Source organism: Giraffa tippelskirchi, chromosome 8 (assembly GCF_054371585.1).
Source record: "Giraffa tippelskirchi isolate mGirTip1 chromosome 8, T2T-mGirTip1v1.2.pri, whole genome shotgun sequence".
NCBI lineage: Eukaryota > Metazoa > Chordata > Mammalia > Artiodactyla > Giraffidae > Giraffa > Giraffa tippelskirchi.
Genome location: NC_137282.1, coordinates 47202315 through 47223627, shown reverse-complemented (window position 1 = coordinate 47223627; position 21313 = coordinate 47202315). Strand labels below are relative to the sequence as shown.

The window sequence follows — 21313 nt, the reverse complement described above, 5'->3', positions numbered from 1 at the left end:
TTGGCTCTCCAGTGTCGGGACCGGCCGACGAGTCAACGTAGGCACAAACGCGGGATTTCTCGGCTGAGAAATAAGTAGATAGAGACGCAGCGGGGTTGAGAGGATCACTGCAGTCAGTGATGACTGTTTATTTTTACGCACAGATTTTATACCCTTCTACCAGGAAATTCTTATACAATACATTCTTTGCACCAAAGATCACATAAGGAACATAAAGCAATCAACCAAGATCTTAAGAATTTTTTTCTCAGGACTCAGGTCGTAAAAGCCATTTGTCCTGCGTCAGATGCGCTCCAGGGGCTGCAAGATGTTTCCTTAAGGTTAATGATTAATAAGGGGTGGCGGGACAAGAGAGCTATGTCTGGAATTAGACCCTTGAGTCAACAAGGCAGCTCCCAAAGCAGATCCTGTTTGTTCTCAGGCTACCCCCCACACTCCAGAAGAACTCAAATAGTCCATGGAAGGGAAATGCACCCTTTGCTTTTCAGAGAACATGTCTTCTAAACTATCAGACGAGTTATCCATACTGCGAATGCATCTGATTGTAGTATTTTGTTTTGTACAAAATTTCTTGTTTTATTTTAGGTGTAATAGTGAAACCTATGTTTGCAAAGAGCATAGATTTTTCACTTTTATATCAATTTGATATCATCAATTCTTTGATCCATACTCTCCTCAAGTCACAGATATCTTTCTTCTTAAACTTGAGGTGAATTTTCTTGACCATAAGAATGTACAACTTTCAACCCCTGCTTTAATATATGCTCACATTTTGAAAGCAAAATATTCTACTCAATTCTACTTTTTTATGTCAAGTGTGTACAGGGTAAATTCACTCAAATTTTTATTACAGAGTTTCTTTAATATCAATTTTGAATATGAAGGAAAGAAATTTTTCTGGGAGAATAAAATATAGAATGAGTAGATTGATTTTTCCATAATTTTACCCAAAATAAATTTGACTATACAACTCACATCTTGGGGTTGAGTACAACTTTCCCTTAAAGTATTTTTTAGAGAGTAATTAAATAATATTTAAACTCAGTAATACTTAAGAGGACATGTTCTCATTATTTGTATGTATAATAGAAAAGAAAATTCTGCTGATATTCAGTTTGAATTACAACTAGAAATATTAGAGAGTGTAGCTTCCCTGGTTGCTCAGATGTTAAAAATCTGTCTGCAATGCAAGAGACCAGTTTTGACTGCTGAATCGAGAAGATCCCCTGGAGAAGGAAATGGCAACCCACTCCAGTATTCTTGCCTGGAGAATTCTATGGACAGAGGAGCCTGACTGGCTACAGTTCACGCGGTCGCAAACAGTCGGACACGACTAAGTGACTTCACAAGGCATGGAAAGAGTTAAAATTTTAATGATGATATAAAGTGAAATAGAAGCTGATGCCTGGTTTCAACTTCTTAAAAATGAAGTTACAAAAATTGAATAAAAATATTTCTAAAGGAAAAAGGAAAAACTGTCCTTGTGACAAAAAAAAATCACATATTTGTGATTATCCAGGCTATCCCTAGTACAAGTTCTTTATATTTTATATAAGGCATTATCTTTTCTTGCTTTGTGAAGAGTAAAGGTCAGCTGTAAGCAGCACTCTGTGAAATTTCCAGGAATATCGTGTGATCCAGCAGAAGCTGATGTTGAGACATTGGTACAAACAAAAAGGATATAGTGACCACTAGATAATATTGACAAGAAAGTTTACTGTTCTCTGTTACCACATTGTGATCTTAATTTTTCATTGGAAAATTGATTTCTTTCTTTATGTAAATATTTATTTTTTCTTTAAAAAGATTAGGGGGTTTTGCATTGATAAATGTGCATAATTTCAATGCATATTGATTATATATACATAATATTAGTATGTATATTGAAATTATATAATCATTTATTTTCTTGTGATGAGAGCATGTGAAAAATCTGTTCTAACAACTTTCATTATGAACTATAGTGAAAATGCTATGATTTAGAGCCCCAGAACTTACTCATCTTGTAACAGGGAGATTGAACACTTTGACTAAAATCTCCCCATTTGCCTCAATGCCTAATCTTTGATAACCACTATTATACTCTCCACGAGTCTGACTTTTAGAGACTCTCTATATAAGTGAAATAATGCAGTTTTTATCTCTCTCAGAATGATTTATTTCACTTAGGCCAATTCACTCAAAGTTCATCCATGATGTAACGAATCTCAGAATTTTCTTTTTTTTAGTGACTGGATAGTATTTCATTAATATATACATTCATATGTATATATGTATACATATATATATATACACACACACTCATATGTATATATGTATACATATATATATATACACACACACACTATACATTATATATGTAAGATATCTTTGTTTATCCATAGATAAATACTTAGGCTGTTTCCATATCTTGGCTGTTATGAATAATGCTTTAATGAACATGGGAATGAGGATATCTCTCTGAGATCCTGATTTCATTTCCTTTGGATATATACACAGAAATCAAATTGTTAGATTATATATTAGTACTGTTTCTAATTGTTTGAGGAAACTCCTTATTGCTTTCCATAACACCTGACCAATTTACATTCCCTTCAACAATGAGCAAGAAAGTTTCCCTTTTCTCTGCATTCTCACAAACACTTTATCTCTCTCTCTCTCATAATAGCCAATCCAGCAAGTATGAGATGTTATATCACTAGGGTTTGGATTTGCCTTTCCCTGATGATTAGTGCGGTAGTTTGAGCGTTCTTTGGCATTGGCTGACATCTGCTGGATCATCAAAAAAGCAAGAGAGTACCAGAAAAACATCTATTTCTGCTTCATTGAGTATGCCAAAAGCCTTTGACTGTGTGGACCACAATAAACTGTGGAAAATTCTGAAAGAGATGGGAATACTAGACCACCTGACCTGCCTCTTGAGAAACCTGTATGCAGGTCAGGAAGCAACAGTTAGAACTGGACATGGAACAACAGACTGGTTCCAAATAGGAAAAGGAGTACGTCAAGGCTGTATATTGTCACCCTGCTTATTTAACTTATATGCAGAGTCCATCATGAGAAATGCTGGGCTGGAGGAACCACAAGCTGGAATCAAGATTGCCAGGAGAAATATCAATAACCTCAGATATGCAGATGACACCACCCTTATGGCAGAAAGCGAAGAAGAACTAAAGAATCTCTTGATGAAAGTGAAAGAGGAGAGTGAAAATGTTGGCTTAAAGCTCAACATTCAGAAAACTAAGATCATGGCATCCGGTCCCATCACGTCATAGCAGACGTGATCTGTTTCCCCATCTGGGGAAACAGTGCAAACAGTGTCAGACTTTATTTTGGGGGGCTCCAAAATCACTGCAGATGTTGACTGCAGCCATGAAATTTAAAGATGCTTACTCCTTGGAAGGAAAGTTATGACCAATCTAGATAGCGTATTAAGAAGCAGAGACATTACTTTGCCAACAAAGGTCCATCTAGTCAAGGCCATAGTTTTTCCAGTGGTCATGTATGGATGTGAGAGTTGGAGTATAAAGTAAGCTGAGCACCAAAGAATTGATGCTTTTGAACTGTGGTGTTGGAGAAGACTCTTGAAAGTGCCTTGGACTGCAAGGAGATCCAACCAGTGCATCCTAAAGGAGATCAGTCTTGGGTGTTCATTGGAAGGACTGATGTTGAAGCTGAAACTCCAATACTTTGGGCCACCTGATGCGAAGAGCTGACTCATTGGAAAAGACCCTGATTGTGGGAAAGATTGAGGGCAGGAGGAGAAGGGGATGACAGAGGATGAGATGGCTGGATGGCATCACTGACTCGACGGACATGGGTTTGGGCGGGCTTAGGGAGTTAGTGATGGACAGGGAGGCCTGGCGTGCTGCGGTTCATGGGGTCACAAAGAGTCAGACATGACTGAGCGACTGAACTGAACTGAACTGATGATTAGTGATTTTTAGAATATTTTCATGTATCTGTTGACCATTTATATAGTTCCTTTTGAGAAATGCCTATTCAATTCCCTTACCCATCTTTAAAATCAAACTATTTGGTACTGAGTTATATGAATTGTTTATATATTTTGAATATTAACCCCTTTTCACATATATGATTTGAAAATATTTTCTCACATTCTGTAGAATATATTTTCATTTTGTTCATTGCTTCTTTTGGTATGCATAAATAATCCCACTTACTAAGTTTAGCTTTTATTCTTGTACTTTTGTTGTCATATTTAAAAAAAATTATTGTCAAGACAGATGTCAATAGACTTTTTCCTAAATATTCTTCTGAGAGTTTTATGGCTTCAGGTCTTATGTTTAAGTCTTTAATTTTGAATTAATTCTTGTGAGCAGTGTATAATAGGGATGCAATTCCTTTCTTTCCCACGTGATTATGTAGTTTTCTCAACTTCCTTTATTGAAGACTGCCATTTTCCTAACAAGTATTGTTTGCTTCATATTCAAATGCTAATGAATATATATGTGAAGATTTGTTTCTGGGCTCTGCATTCTGTTCCATTACTCTCTGTGTGTACTTTTATGTTAGGAACTTACTGTTTTGATTATTATATCTTTGTTGCATAGTTATCTTGATTGCTTTATAGCATCTATGTTTAGGCCATTTCTCCTTAAAATTTCCCAAAGATGAAAACAAGATGTCCAGAATTCATATATTGTATGAAACATGGAATATTAAATTTCACAGATCCTGCTTCACTTCTAAATTTCATTGGATAAAAATCAAATAATTTTCCTGTATAAATATTTTCAGTTCTCAAATTTTTATAAAATTAAAATAATGTCAAGGCATTCTGGCTGGAAGCAGAGCAGTGGTGGTCACAGGTAGCAAAGGTGCACCTCGGTTTCCCCCAACACCCTTTGTCCTCAGACCCAATCCACATCCCTCCACCCCATAGGCCCACCCAACCAATTCCCTGTGCTGGAGTGGGTCCGGAGCCCCCTAGGAGAACCCCCGACCATGGGCAGCCAGAGCTCCAAGGCTCCCGGGAGTGACCTGACTGCCAAGGAGACAGCAGATGCATCCCCCTCTAAAGTTGACAGACAGGGGAATGGCCATGTGAAAAGCAATGGAGGTTATCCCCCAAATGTGAAGGGGAGTCAACCCCCAAGAATAGAAAAGAGAAGGCAGCCGGTGCCTCTGGGGATGCCATCGAGCCAGCAACCCCCTAGGCAGGGTGCTGAGGCCAAGGAGGGAGGGGCACCCCCATGAAGACCCCCAAGAAGAATAAGAAATTCTCTTTCATGAAGCCTTTCACATTGAGTGGTCTGTCCTTCAAGAGAAATCAGAAGGAGGGTGGGGGTGATTCATCTGCCTCTTCACCCACTGAAGCAGAGCAGGAGCAGGGGGAGACGATTCCCTGCCGCAAGGAAGGCACTGCCCAGGAAGGGAAGGCTGCTGCCACTCCTCAGAGCCAGGAGGGCCAGGCCAAAGGGCAGAGGCCATCGCTACCTCCAGGGGAGGAGGCACAGAAGAGGCAGAACCCCAGGCTGGAGAGCCATCTACTCCCTCGGGGCCAGAGGGTGGCCCTACACCAGCAAGTGAGCAGAATGAGTAGCTGGGTGAGGGCAGGTGGGTGATCTCTAAGCTGCAAAAACTTGCTGTCCTTGTGAGCTCACTGCCTAGACCTGGTGCCTCTGCTGCCTTCCTGTACCCAGAAAGGAACAGGGCTGTTGCCCTCTAGCCACATTGCCTCTCTTTCTCTCCCTCCTGTGGATTCTCCCATCATCCATCTGGTCTTCCTCTTAAGGCCAGTTGAAGATGGTCCCTTCCACTTTCCCAAGTTAAGTTTGTGATGTGAAATGCTCTTGCCCTTGGCCCTTACCTCCTTCCCTTCCCCACCTGTGCCAAAGGCAATTGCTGGTTTTCTTCTCTAATTATTTTCCAGGTAGGTTTTTTTTTTACCAGCTTCCCTAGTGGCTCAGCCAGTAAAGCAGCTGCCTGCAACATGGGAGACCTGGGTTTGATCCCTGGGTCAGGAACATCCTCTGGAGAAGGAAATGGCAACCCACTCCAGTACTCTTGATTGGAGAATTCCATGGATGGAGGAGCCTGGTAGACTACAGTCCATGAGGTTGCAAAGAGTCAGACATGACTGAGTGACTTCACTTTCCTTTCATTTTTTGTTTACTCCCCATATCCCTGAGCCAGGTGTGAGGGCACCACACTCCCACACCCTGAGTGTAGTCCAGCCTTTCCCTGTTGAGTTTTCAGTTTCTCCTGCTGTGCCTAGGGATACCTGGGATGGGGAGGACACTGCCCCTGCCTAGGTTTTTATAGATGCCTTACTCAAATTCAAACAAACAAACGAAAGATGTCAAATATGTCTCCTAGTACACATCCAGGTATATGATGCATTTCTAAACAACGTATAAAACTGTATATTAGAAAAATAGATGAAATATAAAATAGTGTATTATTTGGCAGATATACCCAATCCCAATGTCAGCTACTATCTATACAAGTGTTACTTTCTCTGGAATGGTGTTTATTTATCATACTCTTCAAAATACTAGGAAAACATTCTTGACCTATAGAATATATAGAAATAATGACTATTTTCCACTAAGTCTAGAATGATAAAGTCCTTCAGATATATGACTGTAAAAAGAATTGCTCTGTCTTACATTGAGATATTACATTGTTCTATGTCTCCTGTCTATATTGTACAACTCTGTTCAAGGTGTGAAATGTGAAAGTTGCTCAGTCATGTCCGACTCTTTGTGACCCCATAGACTATACAGTCCCTGGGGTTCTTCAGGCCAGAATACTGGAGTGGGTAGCTGTTCCCTTCTCCAGGGGATCATTCAAACCCAGATATTAAACCTAGGTCTCCCCCATTGCAGGCAGATTCTTTACCAGCTGAACTACCATGGAAGCACAAGAATACTGGAGTGGGTAGCCTACCCCATCTCCAAGGGATCTTCCTGACCCAGGAGTTGAACAGAGGTCTCCAGCATTGCAGGAGGATTCTTTACCAGCTGACCTACCAGGGAAGCCCAGGTGGCTCAGTGGTAAAGAATCCACCTGACAATGAAGGAGATGCAGGGGATGTGGGTCTGATCCCTGGGTTGGGAAGATCCCCTGGAGAAGAAAATGGCGACCCACTCCAGTATTCTTGCCTGGGAAATCCCATGGACAGAGGAGCCTGGTGGTCTACAGCCCATAGAGTCACAAAGAGTAGGACACAACTGAGCGCACAGACATATTTATGAAATGTTTTCTCCAATTTCCATCTCTAGCTCATTCAAGTCATTCTGAATATTGCTACAATATTTCTTCATTTGGGCTTCCCTGGTGGTTCAGATGGTAAACAATCTGCTTACAATGCAGGAGACCCAGTTTCTATCCTTGTGATGAGAAGCTCCCCTGGACAAGGAATTCAAAACCTACTCCAGTGTTTTTACCTGAGATATCTCATGGACAGAGGAACCTGGCAGGCTACAGTCAATAGAATCACAAAGAGCTGGATACAACTGAGCGAAATTTCTTTATTTAGGAAGACTTCAAATTATTTTGTAATTATATTTTCCTATCTACTTTGATAACTATAATTTCTTTGAAATGTCAATATCTACTTACCCACAACCTGAAAACATGCATAGCATGTGGGTATTTTGGAAACTTGTGTATGTATACACACACACACACACACACACACACACACACACACACACAATTGGGTGCATCAGTGGACATGAGTTTGAGGAAGCTCCGGAACTTGGTGATATACAGGGAAGCCTGGCATGTTGCAGTACAAGGGGTCGTAAAGAGTCGGACATGACTGAGCGACTGAACTGAACTGAACTGAATTATTTCTAAGGTAATTTGAAGACATAGGATTTGAATCAGAGGGTCTATTTTAAGTTTTAACCACCTTTTTTACTTTCATTATGTAACAGCAGAATCACGTGTAAATAGGTCACTTAAGGTTTAGAATCTCATTAAAAATCTTTCATACTGGAATGAAGAATCTTTGATTTGCTTTACGTTTTAAATATAACTTTTTAAGTTTTACAGTTTTTTTTTCTTTCACTACAGAGAACAGCATAGTTCTGATAATTACTCTGCTTTTTGCAAATTATCAGAAGGATGTAAAGAGTATTTACTGACATTAATAAGTTACTCTTTGGCATCATTATTTGCTAATGAGCTTGTTTCAGAATGTTTGCAAGCTTATGTGACAGGATGACATTTTATTATATGAATAAGGTCAAATCTGTTATTTAGTCCTTGAAAGAAAAAAAATTCTTCTTGAAATGTGAAGCTATTAAGTACATTTGACTCAAAGATTGCTTTAAAGTCAAGAAGTGGCACCTCAAATTCATGTAGCTGCTCTAACCTATGAGGTGGAGTTTTGGCAATTATAAGGAGATGTCAGGAGGTACTTTGCAGATAGTGATTAGCCATGTTAAAGGTTATGTTCAAGCTAAATTTTGAATAGCACAGTGGCTATTATTTGAAACAGCAAGATATACAGACTTAGAAGTTGAAATGCAAAGTCGACTCTGTCTTCCTTGAAACTTCCTTGGCTTCATCATTCACTGTCATTAAAAATATCAGGATCACCATAATTAGGGGCTCTAAGAAACAAGTGCACACTATTTTTATTTGCCTCAGATGCCAAAAAAAAGACTTGGATTTTGGTCTTTAGGAAATGAGAAGGTTTGGGAATGTTGGCATAAATTTCTGAAATTGTGAGATTGACTTTTTACTAACATAACTCTTGTGACTGTAGAATAAATTGAAATGGAAAAAAATTCATCTAGAAAGAAGCATATCTCAGTGAAAGGGAAATTTTAGAGCCCTTGATTATGACAGTATTCCTTTTTGCCAACTGCGTTTGTCTCATAACCTAGACGGCATATTAAAAAACAGAGACATTAGTTTGCCAACAAAGGTCCATCTAGTCAAGGCTATGGTTTTTCCAGTGGTCATGTATGGATGTGAGAGTTGGACTATAAAGAAAGCTGAGCACCAAAGAATTAATGCTTTTGAACTGTGGTGTCAGAGAAGACTCTTGAGAGTCCCTTGGACTGCAAGGAAATCCAACCAGTGCATCCTAAAGGAGATCAGTCCTGGGTGTTCATTGGAAGGACTGATGTTGAAGCTGAAACTCCAATACTTTGGGCCACCTGATGTGAAGAGCTGACTCATTGGAAAAGACCCTGATGCTGGGAAAGATTGAGGGCAGGAGAAGAAGGGGATGACAGAGGATGAGATGGTTAGATGGCATCACCGACTCAACGCACATGAGTTTGGGTGGACTCCGGGAGTTGGTGATGGACAGGGAGGCCTGGCGTGCTGTGATTCATGGGGTCGCAAAGAACCAGACACAACTGAGCGACTGAACTAAACTGAATCATTTTCAAATTGATTAAGGTGATTATTGTTATAATCATTATATAATTGTCATAATATAACTTGGAATATGAGGAGAAGGAAATAAAGCAGCATTTTCACTGATGATTACAGAGAAGGTATAAGGAGTAAGTTTAATAAAAGCACTATCCTGTAAGATGAGCAATATTTTGAAAGACTAAAATGTGAAGTGCTATGTTTTATCTCTTAGTAATTGCAGGAGCCCAGTTGCATTCACTCATGTCTCCTTTGACTGCTTTGTGAATAGTAAGCACTCAGAGACAGTAAAATTTATGTCCATATATTTTTTCTTCACCCTGCTTATTTAACTTATATGCAGAGTACATCATGAGAAACGCTGGGCTGGAAGAAACACAAGCTGGAATCAAGATTGCCGGGAGAAATATCAATAACCTCAGATATGCGGATGACACCACCCTTATGGCAGAAAGTGAAGAAGAACTAAAGAGGCTCTTGATGAAGGTGAAAGAGGAGAGTGAAAAAGTTGGCTTAAAGCTCAACGTTCAGAAAACTAAGATCATGGCATCTGGTCCCATCACTTCATGGGAAATAGATGGGGAAACAGTGGAAACAGTGTCAGACTTTATTTTTTGGGGCTCCAGAATCACTGCTGATGGTGACTGCAGCCATGAAATTAAAAGATGCTTACTCCTTGGAAGGAAGGTTATGGCCAACCTAGATAGCATATTTAAAAGCAGAGACATTACTTTGCCAACAAAAGTCCGTCTAGTCAAGGCTATGGTTTTTCCAGTGGTCATGTATGGACGTGAGAGTTGGATGGTGAAGAAAGCTGAGCGCCGCAGAATTGATGCTTTTGAACTGTGGTGTTGGAGAAGACTCTTGAGAGTCCTTTGGACTGCAAGGAGATCCAATCAATCCATCCTAAAAGAGATCAATCCTGGGTGTTCATTGGAAGGTCTGATGTTGAAGCTGAAACTCCAATACTTTGGCCACCTCATGCGAAGAGTTGACTCATTGGAAAAGACCCTAATGCTGGGTAGGATTGGGGGCGGGAGGAGAAGGGGACGACAGAGGATGAGATGGTTGGATGGCATCACCGACTCAATGGACATGGGTTTGGGTGGACTCCGGGAGTTGGTGATGGACAGAGAGGCCTGGCGTGCTGCAATTCATGGGGTCGCAAAGAGAGGGACACGACTGAGCGACTGAACTGAACTGAATTTTTTCTTCCCTTAAGTAAAAGCATATTTTCAGTGAGTTTTTTTTAACTTTTTAGTCAATTTTTGTTGCAGTAGTGTTGCTTTTTTTTTTTTTTTTTTTTGCTACGTTGTGCAGCATATGGGGTCTTAGTTCTCCAAACAGGATGGAACACCCTGTGTTTTCTTGCATTGGAAGCATGGAATCTTAACCTCTGGACCACTAGGGAAGTCCCTTTCGTGAGTTTTTAGGTATATGATAATTAACTTTTTTGACCTCAATAATATAAAGCTGTAAGACAGACGCATTTCAATATCTGATATAATCTAAAAATGAGATTTAACTTCCATGCAGATGTGTTTCATTATTTCAGACAAGCTTCTATTCTTTTTGCTGTGATCTGTATGCATCATTATAACTTGGTTAGGCTGAAATGTGAATCAAGGCTACAGAGAGAGAACAGAACAAAGAAACTAAGGGAGCCCATGGGAGTGCAGCCTGTATGAGTGTACAGGAAACATTGCTGGGAGGAAGGTTGGAGATTAGCAAGATGGACTATCAAACTTTGCGTTTCCCAAACTCAGTCATCTAATTCTACATGCTTTCTTCTCAAAGTAGATTCTTTTGGCAGGTAGAGGTTGTAACATACTATATTCAAGTGGAGGTGCAACATAAGGAATCTACATGTAGGTAACAGTGGTGATAACATTTGGCAAAGTGATAGTGAATGTGCCAAGTGAAGGATTGAAATCTTGATCCACGTGACTCGAGATAGCACAGCAATAACTAAAGGGACTACATAGAGAAGAAGAGATCAGGACCTGTGGCAGCAACAAACTACTGCCAGGAAATAATAACTATTTAATAACATTAATTTAAAAATAATAATAAAAATTTAAAAATAATAATAATTTAAAAAACATTGCCAATTGAGAGGTCTCTCAAATTCATCATTGTATGTGCGCACACTGAGCGACTGACACACTCAGTCATCGTCAGGGCCAACTCTGTGACCTATGGACTGTAGCCCACCAGACTCCTCTGTCCATGGAACTTCCCAGGCAAGAATCATGTAGTGGATTGCAATTTCCTTCTCCAGAAGATCTTCCCACTCAGGCATCAAACCTACAACTCTTTCGTCTCCTGCATTGGAAAGCAGATTCTTTACCACTAGCACCACTGTGGAAGCCCCAGATTCATCATTAGTGCTCCAGGAAAACATTTCTCTTTTCAGGGAACACAAGGCAAGAATGAATGAGGACAAAGAATTTGGAACTTGCTATCATTATTTTTTGTAATATTTTCATATTCATATTTAACTTAATATGTATGTTGTAAATCATTTCAGAAGTACAGAATAAGAACAAAAGTCCAATTTTAATCTTAGCCTCACATTTTAAATATATGTGTGGATAAAGTGAATAAATTGCAATCCATTAATATACAGATAAGTATTAATACAATCATGAGAGTTTTATTTAGGAGACTTAAGTAAGGGAAAACACAAATAAACAAAGTAGGAAGAAAAAACTCAGTAAACCACAATGAAGTCTAAGCACCTCACTTCTCAGACATGAATGAAGACACACAATTGGTTATACATGCAATAGATTCTACTAGGCGTAAGGATAATTATTCACCTGATTTTAAGAACTGTAGATCAGATTATATTTTCAAGATTTTTCAAAATTAGAGCTAGTGTTATATGATTATAGTATGTAAAGCAATTGTGATCCTGTCCCTGAAAATAGTGTTTTAAAATAATATTTTCTATTTGATTTTCAGTTACTAACGTGACTTTTAAAACTATTTTGGTGCTCACTTCAGCAATACATATGTTAAGATTAGAACTATACAGAGAAGAATAGAATGCCCCTGCTTAAGGATGACATGTAAATCTGTGAAGTGTTCCATATTTTTGAAAAGGTTATTTAAAATGGAATGCATATATAACTGAAGCACTTTGTTGTATAGCAGTAATTAACATAATATTGTAAGCCAATTACACTTCAATAAAACAACTTAAAATTAAAATTTTATTTTAAAATAAAAATTGGACATGTTTAAGTTATAAAATATGATTTGATATACATATGAAAAGTTTACTACAGTCAAGTTAATTAACATATTTTTTCCTCACATAGCAATCTTTTGTGATCAAAGCACCTGAAATCTACTCTAAAATTGCTGCTGCTGCTGCTGCTAAATCGCTTCAGTCGTGTTCTACTCTGTGCGACCCCAGAGATGGCAGCCCACCAGGCTCCCCCATCCCTGGGATTCTCCAGGCAAGAACACTGGAGTGGGTTGCCATTTCCTTCTCCAATGTATGAAAGTGAAAAGTGAAAGTGAAGCCGCTCAATCGTGTCTGACTCTTAGTGACCCCATGGACTGCAGCCTACCAGGCTCCTCCATCCATGGGATTTTCCAGGCAAGAGTACTGGAGTGGGTTGCCGTTGCCTTCTCTGAAAATATCTGCAGGAAATGTCAATGAGTTTTAAAAATTCCCTGCTATATTTAAAGGTCATAAGTTAGACATATCATATGAATCTCTTAGAACAATGATATGCAATTATAAGTAAATGTTTTAAAAGTGTTGTTATCACCGATACAAATTCTGAATATTATATCACCCTTAGTAAAATATTAGTGTATTTTACAAATGATTTTTTAAAGGTAGAGACTAACTTGATGTCATATTTACAAGTATATTTACTCACATATTCATGGGATTCATTCTAGTAAGAACTGTATACTCATACTAAGTAAATTCATGTTTTTTTCACTGTATGCTCAAAAGTGCTCTGAGTGAAAAACTACCCTCGTATCCCTAATCTTGTCACTTTAGTAGCCTACAGATTTTCCTCTTGGAAATCAAGTCTGAACTGATTAATATCTACTGTCTTATGAATCTCAAAACTATTAGGCTGAAAGCAAGGTGTTATTTGATGACTGCAAGTTTGATGCATAAAGCAGGGTGCTCAAAGCTGATGCTCTGGGACAACCCAGAGGAATGGGATGGGGAGGGAGGTGGGAAGGGTTTCAGGATGGGGTGATACATGTGCATCCATGGCTGATTCATGTTGATGTATGGAAAAAAACATCACAATATTGTAAAGTAATTATCCTCCAGTTGAAATAAACAAATTAATTTAAAATATTTTAAAAAAGCATTGTCTCTTAATGGATAGCTACAAATCCCAAGTAAGAAAAACAGCAGATGGATATAAAATGAGCCAATCACAATCAAGGAAAGGCTTATGTTTGAGACTAACAGGAATCTAACTCATTGTGACTTATTTATCTTTCTATCTGCAAAGCTTTGCATGCTGTCAAACACATAACAGGAGTTCAATAATTGGGTTGTGAGGAGATTTATACTGCTTAAAATATTAACAAACTCATGGCTTTCCTAAATAATTTTTACTCTTGATATTCATTGTGAATGTAATGTTGTTTCTTAATTTGTAATCAAATTAATAAATGTGCATGCTGTAAATATCATATGGTATTGAGTTATAAAAATAGATCTGTCTTAGCTGACTTGCTAGTTTTCAGCCCTACATCTCTGAGGCAATCACATCCATGACCTTTTACTTTTTCCTCTGGCATTCACTCCATTTTTCTATATATATGTTTTATGACCACTTTGTAGTTTAATGATTTTGATCATTATCAACTCACTTAATGTAAGAGTAGATGAAGATTTAACTCTTCAATATTTTCCCTCCAAAGTCTCCCTTTTTGCACTAGTACTCTTACTAATATATTGTTGTTCAATTCCTCAGTTGTATCCAACTCTTTGCAACCCCATGGAGTACAACATGCCAGGCTTCCCTGCCCAACAGACTTTTCCTAAGTTTGTAATATCTTTTCTTATAGTTATTTATGCTCCTACTTTTAAATATACTGAAATCTTCCAACAGATATATAAACATGTAGATGCGTTCTAAGTACTTTGTTGTTACTGTATAGTCACTAAGTCATGTCCAACTCTTCGTGACTCCATGGACCATAGCCCACCAGTTTTCTCTCTCCATGGGATTTCCCAGGCAAGAATACTTGAGTGGGTTGCCATTTCCCCCTCCAGGGTATCTTTCCAAACCAGGGATTGAGCCCATGTCTCCTGCATTGGCAAGCAGATTCTTTACCACTGAGGCACCAGGGAAGCCTGTTCTGTAGACCCACTACTAAAATATCAACTTGTGCTAAACTATGATTATTTTCAGTCCTTCTGAATAAAAATTTGAACTGTTTATTCCCATGTTGATTATGTATGACACTATCACCTATGATTTGGAAGCACAATCTGCCAACTTCCTACAAGTAACATTAGAGCACTTACTTTCTCTATAAAAATGCATGATGACAAACATAGAACTAAAGATCTCTATTCCTTATGTTTCCCTGAAAGGTGTGTTTTATGGTGGACATGTATTTATATAATATTTATATATGCTTACACAGTAAAACACATTCTCTGAATATAGCAATATATAAAATAAGTTTGTATAAACACACATTTCCTTGAGGCTTATTCTCTGGCCTGACTTCTAACTAAATACCACCTACTCTGAAGGCTATTTAAGTGTGATGAAAAGCTGAGGTATTGCATAAAGAGGACTAAAAATAGATCACTTCTAGAGCTTTATTGATGCTATTAAAAGACAGGAAAATGTTTTCTGCAAGTTTGAATTTTACCACACATTTACATGTAGCTACAAATCACGTTACTATGACTTTTCCGGAAAAAAAAAAGAAAAAAAACAATTTGAATTCATTTGAGGATAACAGATTTCAGAGGGAGAAAAAAGCTATTTCAACAAAGGAAAAAAAACAAATCCTTAAGGCAAAAAATGGAACACAAGAAAGATGAACATCCTTAAGGCGAATAATGAAGAAAAGAAAGAAGCAAAGTGTTAGGAAAAATTTAAACATTGATCTAGGCATGTGGTTTTATAAGATACAGTTTACTTGTTAATATATTTCTTCATTTACCCTCTTTCTCTTTCTCTCTCTTCCTCCCTGAATCTCTCTCTCTTCATACACATACTAATTTTTTTTATATCACCAGATTATATTTGTTATTTTGTTTAGAATGCTTCTTTCTACTTTTATTTTATGTTCTCAGTCATGTCTGACTCTGTAACCCAGTGGACTATAGCCCACTATGCTCACCTGTCCATGAAATGTATCAGTTAAGAATACTGGAGTGCGTTGCCATTTCCTCTTTCAGGGGCTTGTCCCAACTCAGAGAATAAACCTGTGTCTTCCACATTGGCAGTCAGATTCTTTACCACTGTGAACCTGAGAGGCCCCCTTACTATACTTGATCTTAGCCAAAAGGTCTTGTTAACAAATTCTTTGAAGATTTTGGTATCAAGTTTATAGTGATCTCATAAGATGAAGCAGGAAATATACTGTTTCTCTATTTTCTGAAAGTGCTGATATAAAACCACATTATTTCACCCTATAAGTTTTCTCCCTAAAATTTGCCACTTAGCTCATCTGTTCCTGGAGTTTTCTCTGTGGGTAGATTTAAATTAAGGCTTCTGTTAGCAGATTTAGAACTATTCAGATCGTCTTTTGTCAGTATTGTTAAATTAAGCAGTTCAATTTTAATCGCATATAGATTTTACCCCCAAATGGCAAATGGTACACAAAATTATATTATTATTCTATTAATAGTGTCTGCATGATTGACAATAAAGTCTCCATTTATACTTCTTATATTATGTCTGCTCTCCTCTCCTCTCTTTCCTCTCTTCTAACTGCTCAGCAAAATTCTGAAAATGGGGAATTATGGAGTAGAGATATTACCTAGGTCTAGACAAACTAACTTTAGAACATTGATTTCATTCCATGGTAGGGCCTGGAGGTCATTCTGTTTGCAAAAATGATCTATGATGTGCTGGTTCGAGGAGTGGTATCATCCTTCTTTCTTTCATTCCATGGATACAGCATAAAATCACATCAACTTCAGTATTAAAAATCTCAAAAATGTGAGGGGTGGTGATTACATTCATATTTCCACTCAGTTTACTAGAATGAATCCTCTAAACCAGATCATGGTGGATGAGAGTGGACAATTCCAAAGTCACTAAAAAGTGGCTCCATTTGCAGCTTCTGTGTAGATATTGCATCTTTGGTGGATTGGGTTAATATGTCTTTCTGTAATCTCTGCTCAGAAATCTCTGTACAGACACATGGGAATATTTATGAAGTAATGCCAGCAGTAAAGAAGGACAGACAGGGGTTCAGAATCCAAGGAGTTGACAAATATCAATTGCATTACTAACTGACATGTACATATATGCTTTCCACATTCTTAAATATTGGCAATATTTTACTATTAAAACATGAAATTATTCTAAAAATAAATATTAGTCCAAGTTTCTATTGGTAGGCTATAAATACATTGCTTTACTTTTTCTCTGATCTTTTTGTTTAAGAAGTGTGTTTGTGTGTATATACACATATATATAGCAGTCAATCCTAAAGAAAATCAGTTCTGAATATTCATTGAAAGGACAAATGCTGAAGCTGAAACTCCAACATTTGGCCACCCAATGTGAAGAATTGACTTTTTGGAAAAGACCCTGTTGCTGGGAAAGATTGAAGGCAGGAGGAGAAGGGGATGACAGAGGATGAGATAGTTGGATGGCATCACAGATTTGATGGACATGAGTCTGAGCAAGCTATGGGAGCTGGTGATGGACAGAGAAGCTTGGCATGCTTCAGCCCATGGGGTCACAAAGAGTCAGAGTGAGTGACTGCACTGGACTGATGCAAGTATGTAACAAATATATATATATATATATATATATATATATATATATACCTTCAACTGTCTATTATGTCATATCATTGGAATGAAATGTTTGAAATAAGTTACTTGAAATCTTCTAAGAATGATTGAATTTTTTTGACCAACTCTATCTACTTCTAAAAGAGAAAAATAGTTACTGCAGTATATAATGTTTGCATGCTAAGTTGCTTCAGTCATTTCTGGCTCTTTGTGACCCCATGAACTGTAGCCCTCCAAGCTCCTCTGTCAGTATTCTCCAGGCAAGAATATTGAAGTGGCTTTCCATTTCCTTTTCCAGGGGATCTTCGCTACCCAGAGATAGAACCCGTGACTCATGTCTCCTTCAGGGGCAGGTGGGTTCTGGGAAGACCAATATAAAGTTTAATTATATTAAATATAATATCATATGTTATGTAAGAGAAAAATAATTACTAGAGTATATAAATCTTAAATTATATAAATGTAATATCATATATTATGCATAAGCTGTCCCCTCTTCAAGAAAATTAGAGACACAAAGGGAATATTTCATGAAAAGATGGGCACAAAAAAGGACAAAAATGGTATGGACCTAAGAGAAGCAGAAGATATTAAGAAGAGGTGGCAACAATGCACAGAAGAACAATACAAAAGTGATATTCATGACCCGGATAACCACGTTGGTGTGATCACTCACCTAGAGCCAGACATCCTGGAGTGTGAAGTCAAGTGGGCCTTATGAAGCATCACTAAGAACAAGGCTAGTAGAGGTGATGGAATTCCAGCTGAGTTATTTCAAATCCTAAATGATAATGCTGTTAAAATGATGCACTCAACATGCCCAAAAGTTTGAAAAACTCAGCACTGGCCATGGGACTGGAAAAGATCAGTTTTCATTCCAATCCTAAACAAAGGCAATGCCAAAGAATGTTCAAACTAACACCAATTGCACTGACTTCACATGCTAGCAAGTAATGCTCAAAATTCTCCAAGTGAGGCTTCAACAGTATGTGAATTGAGAACTTCTAGATGTTCAAGCTGAATTTAGAAGAGGCAGAGGAACCAGAGGTCAAATTGCCAACATTCGTTGGATCACAGAAAAAGCAAGAGAATTCCAAAAAAAAAAAAATCTACTTCTGCTTCATTGACTATGCCAAAGCCTTTGTGTGGTTACAACAAACTGTGGAAAATTCTTAAAGAGATAGGACTATCAGATCACTTTACCTGCATCCTGAGAAACCTGTATGTTGGTCAAGAAGAAACAGAACAGTGCATGGAACAACAGACTGGTTCCAAATTGGGAAAGGAGTATGTTAAGGCTATATATTGTCACCCTGCTTATTTAACTTATATGCAGAGGACATGCTGGGCTGTCCTGGGCTGGATGAAGCACAAGCTGGAATCAAGATTGCTGGGATACGCAGATGACACCACCCTAATGGCAGGAAGTGAAGAGGAACTGAAGAGCCTCTCGATGAAAGTGAAAAAGGAGAGTGAAAAAGCTGATTTAAAACTCATCATTTAGAAAACTAAGATCATGGCATCTGGTCCCATCACTTCATGGCAAATAGATAGGGAAAGAATGGAAACAGAGACAGATTTCATTTTCTTGGGCTCCAAAATCACTGCAGATGGTGACTGCAGCCATGAAATTAAAGCCACTTGCTTCTTGGAAGAAAAGCTATGACAAACCTAGACAGCATATTAAAAAAACAGAGACATCACTTTGCCTACAAATGTCCATATAGTTAAAGCTATGGTTTCTAGTAGTCATATATGGATGTGAAAGTTGGACCATAAAGAAGGCTGAGTGCTGAAGAATTGATGCTTTTGAACTGTGGTGTTGGAGAAGACTCTTGAGAGTCCCTTGGACTGCAAGGAGATCAAATTAGTCAATCCTAAAGGAAATTAATCTTGAATATTCATTTGAAGGACTGATGCTGAAGCTGAAGCTTCGATACTTTGGCCACCCGATGTGAAGTGGTGACTCATTAGAAAAGACCCTGATGCTGGGAAAGAGTGAAGGCAGGAGGAGAAGGGGACGACAGAGGATTAGATATTTGGATGGCATTACCGACTCAATGGACATGAGTTTGAGCAAACTCTGGGAGACAGTGAAGGACAGAGAAGCCTGGTGTGTTGCAGTTGATGGGGTTGCAAGGAGTCAGACATGACTGAGTGACTCAACAACAATTCATTTGTAAATTATGCCATGTATTATCATAATTACATAAGATACAAAGAGTATAATAAACTTCATGTGTATTTGTGCTACATTGAGAATGAAACATAGGTTTTAAATGGATGCATTGTGTATTGCTGATTCTCTACTTCTCTCAGTAAGGATCCACAAAACCCCGACAGTCACTGGGCCTACACTTGTGTCCCATAGTTGCAGAAGCCAAGTTGCCAAGGTTTCCCTTCGCTTTTGTCGAAACTGCTTACCCAAGTCGACCTCCTCTTCCTGAGTTTATGGTCGAAACGTCGTGAACTCAATCACAATTGGGGCCCTTGAGGATGTCCCCCTGGTCCATAGGCTGCTCACGCTTCACTTTCTGCTGTACAATGGGCCTTGCTGCCAAGCGTGGACCTGCAGTCTCATAATGTTGCACATTGGGCACCAGTGTGGCATCACGTAGGACACGATCCATATTGTCTAATGCGTTTTCAGTTCTATCCAGTGAACCATCCACCGCTTCCCAGTGTTCCACTGGAGCCCATGCCAAGAGTATAGTGGCCACATGGTACCACATGCTGAATAGTGGCCACTGGATTCCTCCATCAGTGTAGCCTCTAGTTGCTGGGTATCCTGTCAACTACACTGATTGTATCTCTGATTCTGTTCCTGATGCCAGTTGCCAGTGTTCATGCTGTTTGCATTGTTCACTGAACCCAGGGTAGACAAGGTGCAAGTGGGAAAGCTGGAAGAAAACTCAAGGAGCTGTAGGAACTGCAGACATGTTTATTCTCTCCTGGCTGGCACAGTAGCCGTAGCAGCAGATACACTATACTTCTCCTCTTGTGGCTGACCTAACGGACACGGCCGTGAGGCAACAGTAGTAACATAACCATAACGCAGCCAACATAACATGACCTCTATGCAGCCTCAGTGCCTTCTCAGATGGAGCTTATATATCCTTACTGAGCAAAGTAGCACTTGACCAAGCAGGTACCTTGTGAGGCCGCATGCGCGGTGATATAAGTGATCTCAGCTGTTACATAATCGTTATTCACAAAATAAGGGGCAAGAGCTAGAGGCCATGGGTCGAGAGAGCCTGACCACACCATCTTGGCCAATTCGCTCTTTCCCTACAGATAGTAAATGGATAGAAACTTGTGAAAATCTTTGTTACTGAAAATAAATCATTTATATTTACAAATAATCCTTCTCTGGATTGTAACACAAAACGGAAACGTTACCTTGTTTACCTTGTGTGTGCGCTCAGTCACTCAGTAGTGTATACTCTGCCACGCTATGGACTATAGCCTGCCAGGTTCCTCTGTTCACAGGATTATCCCAGCCAGAATAATAGAGTAGGTTGCCATTTTCTCCTTCAGTGGGTTACATACCATAATGGAATTTATCAGATTTGAATCTGATCTGCAGTTTACTGAAGGGTCACTTCCTACCTGAGTGAGCAATTTCAGCCCTTCAAATTATGAACATTATTCTAAACCTATGCCTATTCAATTGATGGTAGAGCAATTCTTGTTGAAGTCCAAAAATAACACTCAGATGAGTGTATATGGAGAAATTAGATGGTGTGTAACTGGCAGAGATTCAGAAGAATCAATTGCTCTGATTTCACCACTTGGTAAATGGACCAGAGCTGACGGTCTAAATTGAAAATAATAGTTGGAATGTTCTACAATGGCTTTGATCCAGAGCATGTAAGACAACTTTACAGAACAGTTTAAGCACCAGACAATTACATGCCAAAATTCAGTTAATATCTTCCTGAACTATCTCTCTATTTTACA

At 38.6% G+C, this 21313-nt stretch overlaps 1 non-coding gene and 1 pseudogene across 1 annotated transcript; both read left to right on the top strand.

The window, feature by feature from the left end:
* Positions 1-4968: 4968 nt before the first annotated feature.
* LOC145516599 (MARCKS-related protein pseudogene) lies at positions 4969-5566 on the top strand (annotated as a pseudogene).
* Positions 5567-12362: 6796 nt separating this feature from the next.
* LOC145519260 (U6 spliceosomal RNA) lies at positions 12363-12468 on the top strand. Its single transcript, XR_014063676.1, has one exon. It is a non-coding gene; the product is annotated as a U6 spliceosomal RNA (small nuclear RNA).
* Positions 12469-21313: the final 8845 nt, after the last annotated feature.